Raw genomic sequence first — 24,040 nt, 5'->3', positions numbered from 1 at the left:
TATCTGAATACACACACAATATACACGACCCTAGAGTATTTTGAGACATCTTTCAGAAAGCATACATTACATGCATTTTAAAATAAGTCCAGAAATTAAGGCAATATATTAAGTACATAAATCCAGGTACAAAGTACCAGGAGCATTTTGGCATTAAAATAAGGACAAAATTTCTCTTTCTCATGGCAGTTTTGTAAAATTTGGGCTTTCTCAGTGAAACCCAATGCTGGTAAGAGAGTTAAGGGAAACTGCCTCATATTCATGCCACACATGAGGAAAAATGTAAACCAAACACTCAGCCAGCCCGTTCACCTGGGTTTAAAACCAGCTGAACTCATGGTTATTCAATGGTTTTAAATACTTAGCAATTAATGATACCATTTATTCAAAAGGTTACTAACATATTTAAGAGTAATAACAGAAAATGTCAAAATGAGAAATTTGATGTTTCCTTGTTTAGTTTGCAAATGCATTTTAGCAACCAATATACATAAATAACGTGCTACATATCATTTCTAAATGCATGCAAATAGAAAGAATCCTAAATATACAGTGAGGTCAAAAAAGTAACTCTGCCTTTAATTTCACAATCGTTGGTCATAGGCATACACTGGAGTGCAAAAATTAAGGACGAGAGGGTTTTTCCAATATAACTTTGTACAAAAGCTTTCCAAATCAACACATTTAATACCGTAAGATCCCCAATACATAAGGACATGAGTAATGTAAGCAACACTTACTAAAAGGGAAATCAGAGGGATAAAAAGAAGCTTTATTGAAAAAGTAGCATGGAGCGCAATGCGACTGAAGGCCGAAACATCCCTGTAATGGATGTCTAGCAAGAAACATCCGGTCTTTTAGGGGATATGATCTCCCCTGACTGCTAGGCAGGTTTCACAGCGTCTGCCCATGCTCAGAATGAGGGTGTCAATGAGTTGCTGAGGCATTGCTGCCCATTCGTCTTGCAGCGCCAATCGAAGCTCCGGAATTGTTACTGGTGGTAAGGTACGAGCTGCCAAGCGTCTGCCTAGAAAATCCCATACATGCTCGATAGGATTGAGATCCGGAGATCGTGCCGGCCAATTCATATGTTCAATATCCTCGCTTTCTAAGAGCTGTTCGGCAGCTACTGTGCGATGACATGGTGCATTGTCGTCCATGAAAAGGAACTGCGGACCCATAGCGCCTCTAAAAAGACGCACGTACGGAAGAAGAATCTCGTTACAATAATGGGTCCCGTTGACTGAATCTGCGTCGAAGCTGTGAAGGTCTGCACTACTACCAAGCATGATGCCTCCCCAAATGAGAACACCGCCACCTCCATACCTGTCCCTTTCAATGATGTTCGAGGGATGATTGCGGCTTCTTCCCCGCTGTCTCCAGATGAGTATGCGATGAGAATCGCTACTCAGACTGAATCTGCTCTCATCTGTAAAGAGTACTCGTCCCCATTCATTGTCTCTCCAATTCCAGTGTTCCCGGCACCACAGAGAACGCCTTCTCCGATGGGCAGGCGGTAGAGGTACACACCGCACAGGGCGTCGTGCAAACAGACCACCACCGTGCAGTCCTCTGGCCACGGTAAAACACGATATCGGTCGTCCAGTCGCGTGTGTCTAGTGATTTCTCCCGCTGTCTGCCGCGTGTTTCTTCTGGCCTATAAGGCAATATACCGGTCATCTGCGGGTGTGGTTCCTCGTGGACGACCACTACTAAACCCCCGGATAGCTGTTCCTGTAGTTTGAAATCGTCTCCAAAGTCGTGAAACGATGCTGTGAGGAATTCTGAACTCTGCAGCCACACTTGTCACACTGCGGCCTTCCTCCAACTTCCCAATGATTCGACCTCGGGTAAAAGCATCCAGATGTCGTCTAGCAGATTGATTATTCGCCATTTCTCGCTGAGGCAGCAACTCGGTGTGATTTTAACTGCTATACGGCATGCAATCTCTTCGCCAGAAATACTGATCTTACACCGACAGCATGCTTTATACTACTCAGACACTCCCTCATTACGTCTACCTGCATATCTGCGCATGTGCTACTGTACATCACCTTACTTAATCTCCTGATTGGTCTTTCTGTCCACTCTGCCTCTTCGTTCAGCTGATATGCTAATTTTTCGACTTCGTCCTTAATTTTTGCATACCAGTGTATATTTTCAGTTCCAAATTTGTTTTAAATGAATCTAATATTCATATTTTGACATTTAAAAAAATGTGAAAATTGCAAAAATCTAACTTTTTATATGTTTCTTCAGTTTCTATAGCTATATTTACGAAAATGTTACAGTCATTATAAAAAGCATTACATGAAAAGTGTCACTACCATATGACAAAAATTGACCGAGATATTTAGTTCTAAAGATAAGCATCATATTCAGTGGTGCACACGAAATGACGGATGAAGTATTTGCATTTGTCCTGAACTAACAGTAAGATATCTGTTTAGGAAAATATTTCTGATATAAATAAATTAGTTGATGAGCATTTCTATGCATATTATCATGATAAGTACTGATCAATTTAATTTACTTCAAACACCAGATCTTATTTGCAAAATTTTACTCTAGAAAACTCCGGGCAGCATCAATATCATCATACTGCCAACTTATAATGTTATTTGCATAAATTAAAAATACATCTATATTAATGAACTTTTTGTATGATTTTTAAATGAGGATTATGAGGTAATAGAAACTACATGAGAATATTAATAATGCATTTCCAATATTACAAAACTTTAAATTATTTGTGCGAAAATCTTTTGGCATACCAACTGCAACGAAATTAATTAAAGAAGGTCAAACATGAGTAAATCACAAATCACTGAATGGCATTTAAGGGGAGAAAATCAACTTCAGATTAGTTTAATTCATTTATTACATTAAGCATCTGAAGTGATAGGAACATCCAAGCGAGAGTTCATAACTTAATGTATACTTACAACAAGGCCCATCCAAAAAATAGTTTTCCACCTTAGAGATCATTTACCAAGATATTTCTATTAAATTCGCCCACTCCTTGCACTGCCCTGGAGTTTTCCAAAAAAGATGTTAAAGCATAATACAAGATATTAAAAAAATATAATGCAAAAAAAATGATAGACAGATCTCTCAGAAGCATGAAATGTATGTCCATGGTATGTATGTCCATGAAAACATCAATTCCGTACAATTTCAGATCTTAAAAACAATTCCAAAAGCCAAGCTTGAATATCTTAAAATGACCAAAGAAACCGAGTGTAAAATCCTAAGAAAATTATACAGTACAAAGTCTGAGATTTGGAATTACCGAGACATCTGCAATTTCAGATTTGGGATTTTTCTAAATATTAGATCATCAGTTTAAATCTAGTAAGATGATACAAAGAAAATATAAAATTAAAAATTAATAGCACGTTATGAAATAATAAAGGATTTATGAATTTAATGGAATCAGAATTTACAAAAAACTCTCAATATTTATTTATTTATTTATTTATTTGCTTTATTAAGCATGTCTTTCAATGCATGTTGTTTATCTGTTTTATTCTTTGGGCAAAATTACAAACATAATTTCTTGTTCAGTTTCAAACGTCCATTGTTCAAGTCCTGTAATTGCTGTGTTGTGAATTGCCACTAAACTGTAGATCTAAGTTTTTTCATTAGCAATATTTTCTGGATTTAGAGCCATACTACAGATTTCACCATCCGTTAGTAGACCGACGACTTGGTTACTGTCATTGCAATGAAACCTTCTGCTATATCATCTTCATTTATTAGCATTTTTACAAATTTCTTCACAAATTCCATTAACAGGAAATTTCACTTATTTTTTGCAATATCCAAAAAACTTCAAATTCATGGCTATCAGCATAATGCTTAGCTAGCATTCGCTATACACAGCTGGCGATGTAGCATGAGATTGCAACTAAAGACATTTTGCTCTGCTACATTTTTTCTTGCTTCTACTGCATACTAACTTAAACCTGAGTTACAATATAGTTTAGTTATTTATTATACTTAGGCCTGTTTCCCCAAATAAGCCTCAAATAGATTAAGGCTTATTTGAGTCACAAATATATGATTGCCTACAAATACATTTGGCTTATCCAGGGATGGTACTAGATATTTTGTAGTCAAAGCACTTTATGCAGGTCCTAAATTCTGCTCCGAAGTGCTCCTTAAAATCTAAAAATTTTCCTGACCCTAAATTTTGCCTTCTAGAGCCTTCTTAAATTCTAAATGTTTTGCTGTCCTTTAATTTTGTTTCTCGGTGCTTCTCAAAATTCTAAAAATTTTCCGCTTTTAAATTCTGCCACCCTATACAGCTGCATGGCAAATCAGTTACTCTCAATTCAAACAGAATTAAATGTACTCTTTAACCTATGAGTATCATTGACAAAATCCACTTTTGCATAGAGAAAGATATTTTCATTAAATTTCTCCTCGTCAACATACGTAACACTCTGCAGCACAGTTAGCTAGAGTATGTATCATCACCAAGCATAAAGTCAACATAAAAAGTTATCACGCTCTTTGATGGTCAATTACTAATTTTAGAAAAAGGTTCAGATATCACTACACAAGTCATTTCTCAAGCTTCCCTGTGCTGATAGTCAAGCAGTGATGAAAGCAAAATAGAATAGTGATTGGCCAGGTTTGAGTCACGGATATAAATTATTCATGCTCCAGAAGTCAAAAACCTAATAAATAATGGGCAGTATCAATGACGTATCAATGAATGTTTTATATGTATAGTTTGACATGTATGCAAAGCAATAACGTGGCTAATGTTAGAAAATATGACTTACTGTAACCCTTTTGCTGCATCATCTCTCCTCCTTGAAATATTTATCTAGTTTAGTTCTTATTTTAAAGGGATATAGTAGTTACTTCTACTTCGTTTTTCACTGCCACTGTTTGTGTTAAGAACAGACTGTTTCAGCCTAATTAAGATGCAAAAACGAAACGTGATGTTACGTCATCTGGAAAGCCGAGTCGTGCCGATAGCTGATTGGTTGCCGTGAGATGATGCCATGCCTACTTCTGGTATAAATATCTCGCGTCGTTCTGGCTCATTCCTTCTAGTTCCTGTTTTCTTGGCTCCTTGGTATGCAGTTTCCAGCCCCTATTGGAAGACGTCTTGCGATGCATGCAGTCCGGTGATAAGTTCCGTGGTTCCAGTCTACAAGATGACTTTTCCTGGATTCTCAAAAGAGGCTACAATGTGAGTGACTGCCGTGGGCGGCATTCATGTTCTTCATGAAGGCGGCATTTAGCTTAAGTTAGCGGTGATGTTTTTCTAACCTGTGATTCCTCGTGTTTAACTACAGTGAGCGGCGTTAGGCTGGTTTTAAGTGCTCTCAAGGATTTAATTTAATTTTCAGGTGCCTTTTTGACCATTAAGCATGGACTTATTGATAGTGTAGCTAATTTCATTAAAACCGCATAATTTCTGTTTAGGATATGTTTTTTTCGCATATTGAATACCAGTATTTTGGAGATCAGGTAAAATATTATTTAATATATGAAATTTTTGTTGATAATGGTTATATTATAATTTTCTAAGTTTCTGATATTGTTTAAATTTATTCATTGTTTTTTTATTTATATATATTGTTAATAAATTGGTTAAGTTTAAAACCTTTTATTGTCTTCAGTGTCTGCACAGCACATAACCTTAGGACGCTTCTATTGCTACTCTTGTTAAAAGTTTATTTTTACAACTTTAAACTTTGCTTTTGCATCATTTTGGTTATGGGCCCAGCCCCTGTGTTATCTTTAGTGCAGACTTTTGAAGTTTAAAAATTAATTTAGGACTTAAGAGACTGGGGGGCGGTTTTTGTTGAAATTCAAATATGGCTACTGTTAATGTTATGCATAATATTGCTAAACATGATGCATGTAATTATTTTACATGGTCTAAAGATATGAAGTTTGTTTTAAATGAGAAAAATGCATGGCTTTTGGTTAAAGGTATTGAAAAATGTCCTGATTAAAATAATGTTAAGGGTATTACAAAAGAAACTGTTGCCGACTATCAAAATAGAAGTCGTTTGGTATTATCTTTGATTTATATGAATGTAAGCCCTGAATATAGAAACTTAATATGTGAAATTGATGACCCGGTAATTGCATGGAATACGCTTGTCAAATATTTCCAGCTAGATTATCGATCTAGACATATGTCCTTGTTTTCAGAGTTCTTAAATTGTAAAATTAAGCCAAATGAAAGTATTAGTTTCTTTTCTTCTAGATTAAAATGGATAACTGAACAATAAGCTGATATTAATCAGGCTGTAAGAGATGTATACATATGTTTTCAGTTTCTTAGTTTTCTTCCAGAAAAATATAATCAAGTAGTTCAGAATGTTTTGAGGTGGCCAGATGAAAAGTTCATATTTAAAAATGTTGAACTGGAAATACTGGCAGAGGAAACACGTCTTAATTTAAGGGAGATAGATAGGGAAAATTCCAATAAGACTATAGAAGTTCAAAGTTCTCACTGTGAACCTAAATTTCAGCACATCAAAGGGCTCAAGTGTTATGAATGTGGCCGTCCCTGTCATATTCAAAAATACTGTAGAATGAAAGGTAATTTTTCCAGATCACCCTCGCCTGCTTCTTCTGTTTCCTCAGCTGTATCTAGTAGTAATAAAACATCCCCTAAGTGTAAGAATAAACCCAAGTTGTGTAGAGGTAAAAATAATTCCCATGCTCAGTCTCATTTTATAGCTCAAGCTATTGTAACAATTTGGAGGAAAATGATGATAGTTGGATTTTTGATACTGCTGCATCTCATCATTTTTGTAAAAATCGTGAATTGTATGATACTTTTTCTCCTGTGAAGAATGAGAATATGCTAGTAGCTGTTGATGGGGTAACTTTTCCAATTCATGGGAAGGGTACTGTTAAAATGAAATTTGGGGATAAAATTATTTTGTTTTATACTCACCTGAACTGAGATGAAATTTTTAATGTGCCTTTTGATAGCTTCGCTGGCTAAGTTAATATTAAGGGCCAACTAGGTTAGAATTTGTGTTAGCTTTGACTAAATCTCTTTAGTTAGTCATTAGTTAAGTTCTTAATTTTGAATTTAGTTTTTAATTTTAAAACCCTTTCCTTTCAATTCTTGTTTTCAACTTGAAACTTCCTACAAGAAGGAGTTTTTAGTAATGTGTTACATGCAAATGAGAAGGAGAACAGTATTTGTATTTAAGTTCAACTGACTTCACCAGAGAACGTGAGGGTTGAGTAGCGTGCATTTGCCTTTGGGCTATGTCTCTATTATTATCTCTAGCAAGCTATTATTACACTCCCATAGTATATGCTTTTTGATAACTTGCTGGCTAATTACAGGCCAACTAGTTTAGAATTAAGTTAGCTTTGGCTAAATCTCTTTAGTTAGACATTAATTCATACAATTTTGTGTTTAAGCCCAAGTGGAGGCTTTATTGTATGCCCTTAAAGGGGCCAACTGTACATCTTTATTTGGAGCAAATAAAAGGTAATTAACCCTTCTTGAGTTTGCGTTTTTGTTTATGAACTTAAGCAATTAGTCGCTTAGTAGTTCACTAGGTTCCTCTACACTTAGTTTAGTAGAATAAAAGAAAGGAACATTACATTGGTGCCTGAAGTAATTTGTCAAACCATGTCGTTAAATAAAGGAAAATTTGCACTGACCCTTCCGACTTTTCAAATCTCTGAGCCACCAACAAATCCTATGGATGGATTTGGTTTCATCATAGAAACCATACGAGCAGCTATGAAGCCAGCCACAACGTTTGATGGTAAAGGTTCTGTGATGACCTTTCTAGAGCAGCTGGACTTGTATTTCACATTCCATCGTGTAAACCAGCTACAGAAAGTTATAATTGCTACAGCTAACCTAAAAGGTCAGGCCCTGAGTTGTTTTAAGGGCACTAGAAAATTGCTGTTGAGTCCGAAACCTACACATGGGAAAATCTTAATACCGCACTATTAAAAGTGTTTCCTGTAGTCAAAGACCGAGCAAAGCTGGAAGCAGAGCTCTTCAGCAAATAGCAGACAAGCACTGCAGATTTAATAGAGTTTGAGGCAGATACAAATATTTAATTTGTTGTATAGAAAGAGGACGGATAGTGAATTAATCTAAGTAATTTTGCCACGTCTACTTTCATCAAATCAAGATTTCCTAGAGGTAAGAAATACACAGACCTTAGAAAACCTATTTCAGCTGGCTGTGAAGTTCCAGAGCAGACGAACTGCTGAAAACATGCATTCAGCAAACTTATGCCAGTATCTGAGGTTTTCGCCTCAACAGAAACCTCAAAGTATGCAGTATTCTTATCAACAATCGCGGAAGATTGAAAAAGTAAATAAATTGAAAATATTTTGAGATCGCAATAAGAAGCAGCAGAAGCAAGAGGTGGAAAAAAAGGATTTAAACCGAGCAGGGTGTTTGGCCGGTCACTCCCTGGGAAGAAAAATCCCTTGGAAATTAAATTAAATACGGTAGTTGTACACAATTTCTCATTACTGAAAATTCACATTTTATTGAACAACTACTACCTTCCTTGACATGGGGGTGCAATGCAGCTTTTTGATGCAAGACTTCTTTAAAAAGAATTTTCCTCGTTACACACTGTTTAAAACTACAGGACAGAAGGTTATTGCCGCCCAAGGGAAACAGTGGCCATTGGAAAAGTAGGACTTCACGGGCAAACAAAGAATGAGACATAGAAAGTTAATTTTATTGTAGTTAAGAATCTACTAACTTCGATCATTTGGGGGGTCGACTTTTTACGTGCAGCAAGCGTGATATTAAATTTTAAGAACTCTACCTTAATGGTTCAAATACGTGCTGTAGAAGAAGAGCAGGCCATTCCAGACGTGGGCCTGAAAAACCTCCAAGAATAGGAGAAAAAGAAAATGAAAAATTTAGTAAGAAATTTTTGTAAATTGTTTGATGAGAAGCGAGATTTCTGCCAGGTTAAGCAGCATTAAATCAATGTAGGAAATGCCCCCTTCAGTCCGGTTTAAGCCTTATTACTATGACCAGGTGTAATGAGAAATTTTAGAACAGCATATAAAAAAAATGCTGCCGAATAAAATCATTATTCCGAGTAATAGCCCCCATGCAAGCCAGGTAGCTTCATGTAGAAAGAAAAACGGCCTCCCACCCTCAGATCCGAATTCGTGAAGATTCGCTGTTAATTCCCACAAACTGAACAGTATAACTAAATATTCTACTTACCCTTGCCAATAATTGATGAGATAACCAGAAAAATTTGATCTACTAAGTATATGCTGGTGGTGGTAGAGTTAATGGCACATAACTAGAAAGGTTACATGCGCCAAACACATGGTAGTTTAGACAACGACAGCTTGAATTCCCCACTAAAGTTTATACGAAACTGTTGTAAAACATTTTCATAGCCTCGAAATTTCACAAGTTAATAAAAGTAGAGAGCAAAATGATTTCTCTTACCTCGTATCCAGTGCAGTTTCAAGCGAGATCATACCTAATTAACTTGTAATCCAAAAAAGGTTGTAGACGGAAATTGCAAGTGAAACACATACTTTATTAATACATGAAAATAGATTAAGATTTATTAGTATTCCAAATACATATTGAGAAAAGGGAGTTATATAAAAGAGAGTGTTATATCACTGTTCTTTCCTGAAGGAGTGAGTAAAGGAAAAAACGAGTTACACAATTAACTCCTTTGCAAGGGTGCCCAGATAACACTGTTTATAGCGCTATTGGCGACAGTCCATCACTATTTGCATACCAACAGAAACACATAATTAAAACAACAAATAACGATGTTATAAAATCTACATGAAATAATAAAGTGATGAACACTAAAATGAATAGGTATTCAAACTCAGCAAATGATATGCAGCAAGCAATGAAACACATTAAAATTATGCTATAATAAAAGCTAAATCAAATTAAATAATAAAAACCTGTTTTGCTCAAGTATGGAATTAAATTATTATTGACCACTTTCCCAATTAATCGGTCGAGAGGTAAGTCACACTGGTCAAAATGCTTTAGTCTCAGTCTATTAAAATTCGGAAGCTCCATTAAAAAATGACGCACAGATAGAATGCTATCACAGTAGGGACAAACTGGCTCACTCTCTGCTTTGAGAAGGTAACTAACTATGAGTGATTCGGGAGTGGCTGATTTGAATGCAAGTCATGAGTACTTCTTCCCTTCAGTTTCAAGTACTTTCCCAAAATTGCACTCCAAGCTTCACACTTCTTAGCTTATTATTTAATTGTGCATCCCAGATTTCTTGCCATTTATTTAAAATTTTCTGCTTGATGGTCTTTCTGATATCTCTGAGAGGAATGAGTTGACTAGATTCGTCAACAGCAGTTTTGGCTGTGATATCTGCCAACTCCTTACCTTTTATTCCTACGTATCTGGGAGCCCAGCAATAAAGAATTCCATACCCACGGCTACTTAAGTTTTTATTCAACTTTAAAATTTCAACTATAAGTGGATTCTTCTCGTCAGAGAATGTTTCTAAGCCCTTCAGAACACTAATGGAATCAGAATAGATAATAAACTTTCTTCGACAACGTCTAGATATAGATAAAAGAGCATAATAAATCGCAGTCAATTTAGATGTCAGGACTGAACAATTATCATTTAGTCGTCTTCCCACCATATGATTTTCAATTACAAAAGACATTCCAACATGACTGATTGCTTTCGATCCATCTGTATATACAGGAATATGATTAATGTACTTTCGTCTGTCTATGTTCTAAAAATGTTGTTGATAATGATCTCATTGGTGTTCTTTTTTTAATCCAAACGGACAAAAACTTCAAGACAGCGAATTTGTACATTTTCCCAAGGTGGTATTTCAAAATGCTTTACTAGCTGGATGTTTAAGTCAGACATGGAAGGAATGTTAATTAATTAATGAACAAACCCGTAAGGAGAAGGCAGAAATACAGGAGGATCATGCTTCAAATAAGAGGTCACATGTCATCAAGCAGAACTTTACAAGGATGGTTCAGTTGTGACAAGATATTGAAATAATAATGAAGGGACAATTGCTCATGTCTTAGCTGGAGTGGTGGTTCATAACAGTTAGCATAAAGGATGTTGACTGTTCTCCTGGAGACTCCAGAACAAATCCGCAAGGCCAGGATGCACATCCTGTGGTGCACAGGATATAGCTTCAATAAGATGGAATACCGTGCCGAGCTATAGACCAGTATAGGGCATATAAGAGCTTTATACTGGATTGGGGTGCAGATTCCTGCTCAGCACCTCAGGAAGTGTTCGCCAAGACTTTTAAAATATTTAGTGTTTTGAAATGCTTCTTCCTCAAGTACAGGACATGGGGAATGAAGGTCAACTTTCGGTCAAGCATCACACCTAAAAACTTGACTACTGGTACGACAGGAATCAATGAATCTTGAAAGTGAAGCTCCGGCTAGGGATGCAAGTGCATGCAGACAGTCTTTTGCTTTGAAAATATATACCCATGTTTTTTAGACCATTTCTTAATCCTGTTAAGAGCGTTCTACAACTTTCTCTCTACAAATCTCATATCTGTACAATGACAACTTATTTGGAGGTTAACCACATATAATGACCTTGACACAGTAGGTGGAGTTCCTTTAAAATAGTATTTATTTTTAAATTAAATAAAGTAACACTTAAAACGCAGCCTTGAGGCACTCCCTCTTCTTGTTCGAATACATGTGAGAAAACAGAGCTAATCCTCACTTAAAATATCCCAGCCCTAAAAAAATTTTGTATGAAAATTGGTAAATTGCTGCGCAAGCCACAGGCATGAAGATATAAAATGCCATACCTCCAGGTCTTGTCATATGCTTTTCTCTATTTCAAAGAACACAGACACAAGCTGATTCCTCTTGACAAAAGCTTTACGAATGGAGGTCTCCAACATGAGAATATTCTCAATCATAGATCTACCTTTATGGAAACCACTCTGGTATGGGAAGATTACATTGTTTTTCTCTAGGTAGTAGACTAAGCAACAATTTACCATTTTTTCAAACAACTTAACAAATGCAACTCGTTAATGCGATGGGCCGATAATTAGAGGGATTCTTCAGGTCTTTGCCTGGTTTACCTATGGAAATGACAACAGCTTTTTCCCACAAACTGTGAAAACAGTGCTCCTTCCACACTCGATTGTAAACAGAGAGAAGGGCGAACATTGCCACAAAGGAAAGATGCTTCAGTATTTCAATACTGACACCATCTGGACCCAGACTAGACCTATGAGTCTGAAGCGAGGTTCTCTTTAGCTCAAGCATAGTAAAAGCACTATTATGATGCTCCGAGTTACTAGAGTTTAACCCTTTCAGGACGGGCGTCCGATATACGCATTCCCTAAGAACGTCTCTTAAAGCCAGGTGTCCCATATATGCATTCCCTAAGAACGTCTCTTACAGCCAGGCGTCTCATATATGCATTCCCTAAGAAAGTCTCTTATAGCCGGGCATCCCATATACGCATTCCCTAAGAACGTCTCTTACAGACGAGCGTCCCATCCACGCATCACTAGAAATTGCATTCAGAGGACGGGTGATGCATATACACACTTTAAGCTGGAACATTTCACTGAAGGCCACTAGATGGCATTCTATGTCCATTACTTTGGAAATGAACAGTTTGAGGTTCCTGACTTTGAGTTTGATATATTCTACTTGACTTTAGTATTTTACTCATCAGCTGTTGCGAGGGTTGGGGGGAACGTAAACAGAGGTGGATTCTTTAAATCACTGTGTGCTAATGAAAACATTCGCGTGTCTGATTTATATCCATTTCCTTTTTTTATTATATTCTTTTCCTCTACTATGTACGGTCTTTTAGGATTACTGTGTGAAGTTCTTTTACGTTTTGCACCGCCTTCAGATATATTTCCGTTTCTTCTCTTTTCATTTAGGAAAGCCTCACCTCCAGTCTATTATGGCAGGAAGGTACTATTTATCACAGGAAGAATACCCTCGTATGGTTAGTGAACCATTTACTAATGCAAATAAGAGTGATGATTCATTTTCTAAAGAGTTAGAAAGTGATACTTCTCCGTGCTTCGATATTTACCACACTCAGTCTTCATTTTAAATGTTGTTACTTCTTACTGTAAATAGTCTTTATTGTGTTGTTTTATTAATTTTAAACTTTACTGATGGATTTTATCAATTAAAACTTTGGAATAATTTGAATAGCGCTTCCGAAAATTATTTTACAAGATAAGCAATTTTTTAAGTATATTTTCATATAAAATAAAGAAAAAAAATTTTTTAGTGCTAATTTTAACATATATAGGAGCTCAAGTAATAACCTAAAATGATAACAAAAATTACGATGCTAGAAGCGAAACTTTTTTTTTCTGATTTTTTTTATAAAATTAGGCTTAGTGATGCAAAACAAACCTCTGTCCTGTACAGTGACTGCCTTCGATTCCCCTTCGTCCCGCACACGTGTCTTAAACAAAGGTGCACCGTCCCGAAAGGGATAAGGATACGGGAGCTCTCTCTGAGTATTTATTCACGGAAAGAAATGCTGGCGGGTAGTTGCTGCCATTAGAAATGCCCGCGAAGGTCTCGCCAATAACATTTGCAATTTCTTCCGTAGTGCTAATTACCTGGCCACCTTTTTCCAAGATGGAAATTGTGTGATCATTATACATACCACATCCTTTTCTAACTCTCTCCCATACCTTTTTACTCAGAGTGGAGGATGTTATTGATGACACATAGTGTATCAACGAATCCCTCTGGCTCTTTCGTTGTACTTTTCTTGCATTTGCTTTCGCTTTTTTAAAGGCTATGAGGTTTGATAAAGAGGGGTACCTACAAAAAATTCCCCAAGCTTTTCTCTGTTCTCTAAGGGTTTCTTGACACTCACAGTTCCACCATGGCTTTGAATATTTTCGTATCTTTCCTGATGTCATCGGTATAGAGGATCTAGGTGCCTGCATTAGTTTATCAGTAATGGCTTTCACTGCATCATCGATTCCCACATCTTTTACCATCTCTTCTGTGAGCTCTGCAAGAGATGAGAAATGCTGCTAGTCTGCCCTCTCAAGTATAAATTGAGGTCTTGACAGGGGATTTGCACCTTCTAGTGTGAGAGAGAATAAAAGAGGAAAATGATCACTGTTATAAAGATCATTCCCAATGTGAAAAGTGCAAAAGGGCAAAAGAGATGGTAAACAGATGGCAAGATCAAGAGCATGAAAAGTCCTCGTAGGCTCATGGTAGTAAGTAATTTCTCCATTATTGAGGAGACAAAGAGAATGATCTTCAATCATTATCTCGATTTGTCTATCTCGAGGACTAATATCCTTGTTCCTCCAAAGTGAACTATGGCCGTTAAAATAACCTATTATGACAAAAGGTTCAGGCTCTATTAGACTATCCAAATCCCTTTGATCATATGTGGACAAACTGAAACCAAGGTCCTCAATTTTATTTGGATGGCAACAGTTTGGAGACTTGTAGTTAAAGGAAGTGAATTGCTTGGGTAATCTAGTGAGGCGAGGAGATTTACACCTCCACTGGCACGTTCACCTATAAGATTGTCTTTCCTAAAAACTGAGAACCTTTGAAGTTTGGTTTGTTTTTCTGGTTTCAGGAGAGCTTCCTGCAATGCCAGAACCACAGATGATGTAAACTGATCAAGTGTTTGATATTATCAAGATGTTGATGGAAACAGCAACAATTCCAAGAAATAAGGGTGGCCATTTTGTTTCATGCTTATTTTTCCGGTACTGCTTCCTACTATTTCCCTTTCGAGAGTAGAGGTGTTTTGGGATTTCCATTCCCTCTTTTTCTTCCATATTATTCGAGTCCAGAGTATCAGAGATAAAATCTTCAATTGAGCTATTGCTCAGATTTCAATTTTTGTTAGCTGTTTTTTGTAGGCTTATTTTTGGATTTTTTGAGTTATTATTTCTTTTTTTCTGGATTACGTGAAACAGGTCTTTCTTGTGTTTATTATTAATTGGAGGCTCTTGGCTTTTTGCTGACTGAAAGAAAGATGTTTGGATGGCACCTGATCTCGTGGACTTAACAGCATTGGCAAAAGATAAATTTGGGCACACTTCTGACCTTTCTACCATTTTCCTAGCTTCAGCATAAGATACATTTCTAGTTATTTTTGTTGCGCGAACTTCTTTTTCAGATTTCCATTTAGGACAAAAGCGGAAAATGCTGGGTGTTCACCCTTGCAATTTACACACAATGGCGCAGCGGTGCATTTATCCCTATCGTGACCAATCATCGAGTATCTGGTGCATGTAAGTTGCCACGACAGGATGTCTTAGAGTGACCAAAGTGCTGGCATTGTGTTGGGAATATATGGTCTTATGGGGCAGTTAAGATACCCAGCCTTTATATTCTTCAGCAGATCAGGCAATATGAAGGTCAGGATCACGTGTTTAGTGTCAATCAACTGGCCTTCATTTCGCATCTTGATCCGCCAAGCACCACAGACATTTTGATCTGCAAGCTCGGAGATGAACTCTTCTGAAACAAACAGAAGGCTGATTTCCGAGATCACACACCTCTACAAGAATTGAGTGTTTTGTGTGCTGACACAGTTATAGATACCTGTTGAAGTTTGGTTTGTCATAAAAGGGAAACAGACTGGATGGCCAAAACAGTTTTAATAAGCAGGTCTCCTAAACAGAGACGCTTTATGTTCTTGGCTAACCTATGCATGAATGGATATATTTGCTTACTAGGAAAAGGGACATTTTTGCAGTTCACCAGAGGGACTCAAGACAACAAGGAAGCGCAGATTCTCAGTTTCCTTGGCATTAGCATCTGTACGAATTTTCCTACTAAGAGATTTATCAATAACCTCAATACTTTGCTTGTTTTCATTTGATTTAATGAGAAACATAGAAGCCATGATTAAAAGAGAAAAGATTCAGGTCTGACCACCCCGCCCACCATGGAACAACAAGGGAACACAGAATCCTGTGTTAGGGCTAGCCAGACCTATATGCTAACTGAAGCCCCACAGTCGGCTTTCCTGAAAGCAGGTACTCCCAAGAGCTTATCCCCAAGCCATTGACACAAGGACTAGTGACCAGCCGATTGACATCCGTGAGGACGACAAGGCATCTCCCATTTAGCTGAAGCAGATGTCAAAGCAGTGTGTTGGAGACAGTAACTCGCCCCCTCAACTACCAGGACCCTCCTTTCCAGCGACACGGGTCTCCTCGCACGGCAAACATTTGGGCAGTATTCTCACCACTCGAAAACTAGAGACAAAGTCTGTTCCAGTTTCTCGTGATGAGCCCTGAACATCCGAAGAGAAAAACAACAAAGGACAAGGCAAAGAAAAAAAGTTTCAGCTCAGAGGAGAGGAGACAGAAGAGAGTATACTAAGGGCTCCAGGATCGTGACACCCGTCTCACCAAGATGATGATCCCCTGAAAGGCTAGGGTACCTCGGGATTGCTACACATGTACTCGCAAAAGTGAGCCCCTAAGGGGCTACTAAGTATATGACTACTTTAGAACTGACGTCAGAATATTTTCAGATTACAGTAATAACCCAAGGATGTTAAGAAAACAGCTTTTATAATGAAGTCAGGCGTGTACACCCTTTTGAGAATGCCATTTGGCTTAATCGCAGCTTTAGCTACATTCCAGAAAGTTATGGTTGTCATATTAAGACCTGTCTTAGGCAAAAGCACATTTTTTTACCTCGTTGATATAATAATAACTAGCGAAACTATAGATTAACATGTTGAACAGCTTAAAAAAGTTTTTTTTTTTATTATTATTAAATGAAGTTGGCCTCAAGGTGAAGCCTAAGAAATGCAAGTTTGAGGCAAAGGAACTTAGATATTTCGGGTATAAAATCTCTTTGAGACCATAATTCTAAAAGCTTAGCAATCAACAGTTATCAACCTCCTAATACTGCCAAAATATTAGCATTCTTTTTGGGCATGTGCTCATACTATCGGTCATTCATCAAGAACTTTGCAAAGATATACACTGGTGTGCAAAAATTAAGGACGAGACGGTTTTTTCAATATAACTTTGTACAAAAGCTTTCCAAATCAACACATTTAATACTGTAAGATCCCCAATACGTAAGGACATGAGTAATGTAAGCAACACTTACTAAAAGAGAAATCAGAGGGATAAAAAGAAGCTTTATTGAAAAAGTAGCATGGAGCGCAATGCGACTGAAGGCCGAAACATCCCTGTCATGGGTGTCCAGCAAGAAACATCCGGTCTTGAATAGGGGATATGATCTCCCCTGACTGCTAGGCAGGTTTCACAGCATCTGCCCATGCTGAGAATGAGGGTGTCAATGAGTTGTTGAGGCATTGCTGCCCATTCGTCTTGCAGCGCCAATCGAAGCTCCGGAATCGTTACTGGTGGTAAGGTATGAGCTGCCAAGCGTCTACCTAGAAAATCCCATACATGCTCGATGGGATTGAGATCCGGAGATTGTGCCGGCCAATCCATACTTTCAATATCCTCACTCTCTAAGAGCTGTTCGGCAGCTACTGTGCGATGACATGGTGCATTGTCGTCCATGAAAAGGAACTGCGGACCCATAGCGCCTCTAAAAAGACGCACGTACGGAAGAAGAATCTCGTTACAATAACGGGTCCCGTTGACTGAATCTGCATCGAAGGTGTGAAGGTCTGTATGACTACCGAGAATGATGCCTCCCCAAACGAGAACACTGCCACCTCCATACCTGTCCCTTTCAATGATGTTCGAGGGATGATTGCAGCTTCCCCGCTCTCTCCAGATGAGTATGCGATGAGAATCGCTACTCAGACTGAATCTGCTCTCATCTGTAAAGAGTACTCGTCCCCATTCATTGTCTCTCCAATTCCGGTGTTCCCGGCACCACAGAGAACGCCTTCTCCGATGGGCAGGCGGTAGAGGTACACACCGTACAGGGCGTCGTGCAAACAGACCACCACCGTGCAGTCTTCTGGCCACGGTAAAACGCGATATCGGTCGTCCAGTCACCTGTGTCGTGTGTCTAGCGATTTCTCCCGCTGTCTGCCGTCTGTTTCTTCTGGCCTGTAAGGCAATATACCGGTCATCTGCGGGTGTGGTTCCTTGTGGCGGATAGCTGTTCCTGTAGTTTGAAATTGTCTCCAAAGTCATGAAACGATGCTGTGAGCAATTCCGAACTCTGCAGCCACACTTGTCACACTGCGGCCTTCCTCCAACTTCCCAATGATTCGACCTTGGGTAAAAGCATCCAGATGTTGTCTAACAGATTGATTATTCGCCATTTCTCGCTGAGGCAGCAACTCGGTGGGATTTCAACTGCTATACGGCGTGCAATCTCTGCCAGAAATGCTGATCTTACACCAACAACATGCTTTATATTACTCAGACACTCCCCCATTACGTCTACCTGCATATCTGCGCATGTGTTACCGTACATCACCTTACTTAATCTCGTGATTGGTCTTTCTGTCTGCTCTGCCTCTTCGTTCAGCTGATATGCTAATTTTTTGACTTCGTCCTTAAATTTTGCACACCAGTGTAGTTGAACCCTTGCTGGTTCTCAAATGGAAAAAAAAACTAGATTCACCACAGAGGCGAACACTGCATTCGAAGAATTAAAGCATGCTTTAATCAGTGCCCCAGTTCTCAAGTTTCCAGAAGGCGAACAGAATTCAGAAATCATGGCAGGCACTTCTGATTTCGAAATTGGCACCATCCTCTCCAAAATAGGCATCCAATTGCCTGCTTTAGTAAAACACTGAATGAAACTCAACGGAACTATACCATGACAGAAAGAGAAACGCTCGCTGTTTTACTAGCAGTCCAAAAATTTCGAGCACCGTTACCCATCAACAACCATGCCAAGGAAGATCTGGAAAGATACAGGATGAAGAATTATCAATGATAAAAGGACAGCTAATGTGGCATCCATGGCACTTCAACAGACAAGGAAAGGAAGTCCAAAAGATATGCAGGAAAGGTGTTTCCCCCTTCAGGAAACCAAGCACAGGGCCGAGTATCCGAACCCTCAACCCACGAGGAAGTCAGCCCGATTCATCACCAAAGGGAAGAAAAGGAAAATATTTCCGGCAGAAAATGCAGGCTGCCTGAGGAGGACAATAAGACTGGAAAACCTGAATTGCCTCACCTGGAAAGCATTCTGCCAGAAAAGAATGAAGAATTACAAAAAGCAAAAAGTTAAGTGAAAATTTTCTTTGTTTTCTCAGTTACACTTCAATTTATATCCTGTTGTTCAAAGTTGCCTTTCTAAAGTGAGAACAAGTATTAGATGCTGTTAACCCTTTGCGGCGCGCTATACGTTAACGTCGGAATTTCACCAAAAAAGTTGTATGCAGTCTATTTAGTCCTAAAGGAGTATACAAGTAAAATTTTATAAAAATTGCACTTACCGTTTTAATTCTGTGGGTGTTCCATGAGGTGGAACACTGCGCCGCCAGAGCTTTTAAAAGTGCGACTAAGTGAGCATTGCTTGCAGTGAAGCACGAAAATGAGTAGAAGCATTTGTATAAGAATGAAAAAACTCTGTATTATGGCTGTATACATGGTTTCCTGGATATACACAATATTCTTGAATATATACGGATAAATGAGATAAATATCTATATACACAAGTCCCATATACAAAAATATTTACAAATTTTCGGAAAGAGTGCGTCGGAAAGAGTTAGACCTCTCCGCGCCATTTATGGAAAATTAATAATAAAAAAAAATTAACTATGATTAATATTAACAATAAAGAAAAACAAACCTATAATATATACATACATGAAAAATATCTACACAATTATTGAAAATAAATGGGAATGAGACTAAAACGCGACAGCAAAAAATTCACGCAGGTCTAAGTAAAGATGTGTCAAACTACTAATAAAATTCCCGCCTAAAAACTACTCCCAAAAAATTCGAGATGCCAATATTAGGGCTTTCATAACACAAAACACACCTCACCCCTCACCCCTCAATACTGCTTTGTTTGAATTCATTCCCCCCCCCAAAGCAACGGAAACAGAAAACGTAAACAACGGATGTTCTCCCTTAAGCACAAATGTTCTGATTCGTAACAGCATGAGATCGCTAAAGGCGCAGTGTTCCCGCTAATGGAACACCCAGGTTTATTCAATGATTCTGCGTATGGTTTTTGTCTGAAAGATTTAAAAAAAAAAATAGAGAACAGATAATTTGGAGTACAACCAGCAAAATTATGCCTAAATTTTTTTCCAAATAAAATTTTTTATATCATTAAAAAAAAGAGAAAATTACTTGAAAAGAAGTGGATTTTAATAACACATAATAAATGAAAATTCTGTGTCTCTTTGTGATATGCTGCTATCTACTGTTTAAAAAGAAAAGTTCAAAGTATATTATAAAGGCATTTTTATCTATTTACGGTTGAATTTAAAGGTTTCAGAAGCGATTCAATTTGGGTGTTCCATGTAGTGGAGCACTGAGCCGCAAAGAGTTAAAAGCAAGAATTTCGAATTTGCAAGCAACGAGAAAGTAAATTGTAAATATCTTTTAGTCAGAAAGACTTGAATTTATGATAAAAATTGTAAACTTGAATTAAAAATTAAATTGTAGGAAAAATTTGTAAACTATGTATAGCAACTGTATAACCTGTGCTGTAAAATTAATTTAAAATTTTATATGTTAGATGTAGAAAAATGTTTGTGTTGAAAGTAAAAGTTTAAATGTTCATTGTAAAAGTGCTTTAAATTTAAACTTTGTTTAAATGAATGATTGGAGAGAAAGTATAGACTGAATGTGTGTTAACGTCAAGCTCTTCAGCCAACACTTAAAGTGTAAATAACGCTCTCTTTAGTACATTTGGTACAGTTTTGTAAATAGGGAGTCCTAAAGGTCTTGTATCAAATTCTAATAACTCGTAGATTATAATTAGTTGGCAGCATTGTTCATGGTAACACAACACTGACACGCTCAGTTCACAATAGAACAGATTTCTAAAGAGCACAGGGGGGTAATAAGTTGAAATGCGAGTGAATGAAATCTGATTGAGGGCCAAGTAAATGTAATAAAATGCAATTGGAATTTTTTCTTAAATAAAATGTACTGATGCATTTTCCTTCCAGATATTTTGGAAGGACAAAAGTATGTATCATAGTGATGTCTCAAGATCCGGAAGATATATGTAACTAAAGCAGAGCAAGAATGTTTGTAAAAAAAAGGTTTTATTTATCTTAGTTTTAACTTGGGTTTAGATCATTTGTAAAGTTGGCCCTGATCAAAAAGTTAAAACCTCAATGGCAATAATGAGTCTGATTTGAGAATTCAAAAGTATTAGAAGTAAACTCTGAATTGTTAGGAAGTTTCTAGAATTTAAATTCTTAATAAGGTCGTAGTGACACCTTTTTCTTTGAGTACTTAAATTTTGGTGGGGAAAGATGTAAGGTATATCCTAATTTTATAGTGATTATATTAAGTTAAAGCACCTTTCCTATCTCTTCTAGCTTCAGCTTACAATTCCTTAGCAGGAGTTTTTAGAATCGCATTGAATGCAAATGAGAAGCATAGTATTTCAGTCAAAGTTCCATTGACTTTAAGAGAGAGAATTAAGATTTCTGAATAGCGTGCATTTGCCTTTTTGACTACATTTCTCTAACTGTTACTATGCTTGGCCGTATTACATGCCTTTTGATAGTGTTGCTGGCTAAGTTAATATTAAAGGCCAATTAGGTTAGAATTTGTGTTAGCTTCGACTAAATCTCTTTAGTTAGTCATTAGTTAAGTTCTTATTTCTTACATTTTTGTGTTTAAGCATAAGTGGGCGTTTTATTGTACGCCCTCAGAAAGTGGCCAACTGTTCATCTTTATTTATAGCAAATGAAGGATAATTAACCCTTCTTGAGTTTATGTTTCTGTTCTTGGACTTAAGCAATTATTTGCTTAGTAGTTCATTAAGTTCCTCTACGCTTAGATAAATAGAATAAAAGAGAGGAACATTACACCCATATTAGTAAAATTTCAGAATGAGTAAAACAATAACTAGATTTTTACAATGCCCAAGAGCAATATAAGATGAGACTGTTACAAGCATGCACAGATAACTACAAATAACAATGCCGCAACATACAGTGGAATGCAGAGGGGTGCAGGGCAGAAAGAGAAAAGTAGATACAGTCAAAAGTCGTTAATTCGGACACCCATAATCCGGAATGATCTATAATCCGGACCTCAAATCTAAAAACTTTCTGTGCATGCGCCGCGTTGACACATGCGCATAGGCGTTTACGCGTGCGCGTAAGACCTTTACGCGCACGCGCATATGCGTGTGCGCAAGTGCAGAATACGTTTTCACGTGCGCGTTTAACATATAACGGACGGTATAAGGTAAAATTATACAATTATCTATTTCAGTTAATGCTGATGCTTGCGTTATTCCTTAATCTTCGAATTGGATGCAGCTTATTATTTTTTGCAGACTGTAAGAGCAATTTTATAAAAGTAAACTTGAACTTTCGATTATGTCAATTTCCGATTCTGGAGCTCCCAAAGGATCTACAAAACGAAAGTATGTCTTGATGTCCGTCAAACAAAAAGTGGAATTGCTGCAAAAAATGGATAAAGACATGTAGAAGGTGACAGAGAGGTTAGTGAAAACGAAAAAATTTCGATTGACAAGTTAGTCGGTATTCTCGGCACAGCAATTACGGGACTTGAACAGCAGAGCTTTTTAACTGAACAAGAAATTATGTCTTTATAGAATTAAAGAGAAAGTATTATCACATAAAACGAAACAACTTACATTGAAAGAAATGTTTAATAAAGTAAACAAATAAATATTAAGCTTCTTTTTTTGTAAATTTTGATATCCTTTAGATCATAATTGTTCTTTATTTCCTAAAATACGGTTTCATATTTTTTATTTTAGAATTTGTGCATGCCATCTTACGAGATTTAAACTGATGATCTATAATCCGGAAAAATCGATAATCCGGAATCGCCGAAGTCCCGACGAGTCCGGATTAACGACTTTTGACTGCAATGTCTATCTCTGAGAACACCCACTGTCATGGTGTGTGGTGAGTCATAGGGTTTGTGTATTTCAGGTAGGGGTGAGCCATAGTCAAAAATATGAACAAAACAGAAAAATTTGTATTGTTGGATGTTAACAAACTGAAAAATGTGCCAGAATGGCAATAATTTCAGACTACGAAAGACTGGTAGAACTGCAACACTGTAGCATTCTAATTCATGTTATGCTAACAGATGGCAGCAATTCCATTAATTTTTAAATACAAGAGTTAGAGGCTGCACAAGAAACTCAAGAAAGCCACGTACAGCCTTCACCCATTTTTGACCACACCAGATCATGGGCATTGAGATTTCGGACACCAGATACTGGGGACCAGATTTCGGACAATACGGCTTAGCATTAAAACTGAAGAAGGCCTGTGATTCAAAATTCAAAAAATATATAATACAAGTTCTTATTTATTATACACATATTCAGTTAATTTGTAATATTAAGAGCTTTTATGTAGATAATTGTTTAGCGAGTGTGAAGAATGATTTAGAATTGCAACAGTTCATACAAATTGCTTCAGATACTTTAGCTACAAGAAAGCTAGAATTACGTGGTTGGGAATACAGTGACCCAACAGATAATTCCTCTAGTACCACAAATGTATTAGGAATGATTTGGGAACGATGTGGAGATTACCTTTGCCTTAATATTACTAACATCACCTACAAATCTACCAGAAATTTTGTCTAAAATAGAGATTTTTAGCTACTACACACAAAATAATCGACCCTTTAGGAATAGCTTGCCCTGTAACTCTTGTGCCGAAACTTTTACTTCAGCACCTATGGGAAGTTAAGTTATCTTGGGACCAAGAAGTTGATTCAAATTCAAAATCACAATTTTGTAAATGGTTGAATGATTTGCAGTGTCTGGAAAGAATGAGAATACCAAGATGGTTAAACTGTGATTGTGAGATTGAAAACATCTCACTTCATTTCTTCAGTGATGCGAGTAAACTTGCATATTCAGCTGTGGCCTTTGTTCGAGTACAAACAAGAGATTCGGT

General features: G+C 37.3%; 1 protein-coding gene across 3 annotated transcripts in view; it reads right to left on the bottom strand.

Moving 5' to 3' along the window:
- Window positions 1-24,040, bottom strand: part of LOC118203041 (tau-tubulin kinase homolog Asator-like) — a 156,553-nt gene that overhangs the window by 85,220 nt on the left and 47,293 nt on the right. The gene's annotated exons all lie outside the window — the stretch shown is intronic.

Source organism: Stegodyphus dumicola, chromosome X1 (genome assembly GCF_044657685.1).
Source record: "Stegodyphus dumicola isolate Sdum_Otavi_A_Nest chromosome X1, ASM4465768v1".
Taxonomy (NCBI): Eukaryota; Metazoa; Arthropoda; class Arachnida; order Araneae; family Eresidae; genus Stegodyphus; species Stegodyphus dumicola.
The sequence above is the reverse complement of the archived record's forward strand: the minus strand, read 5'-3'. Positions and strand labels throughout refer to the sequence as shown.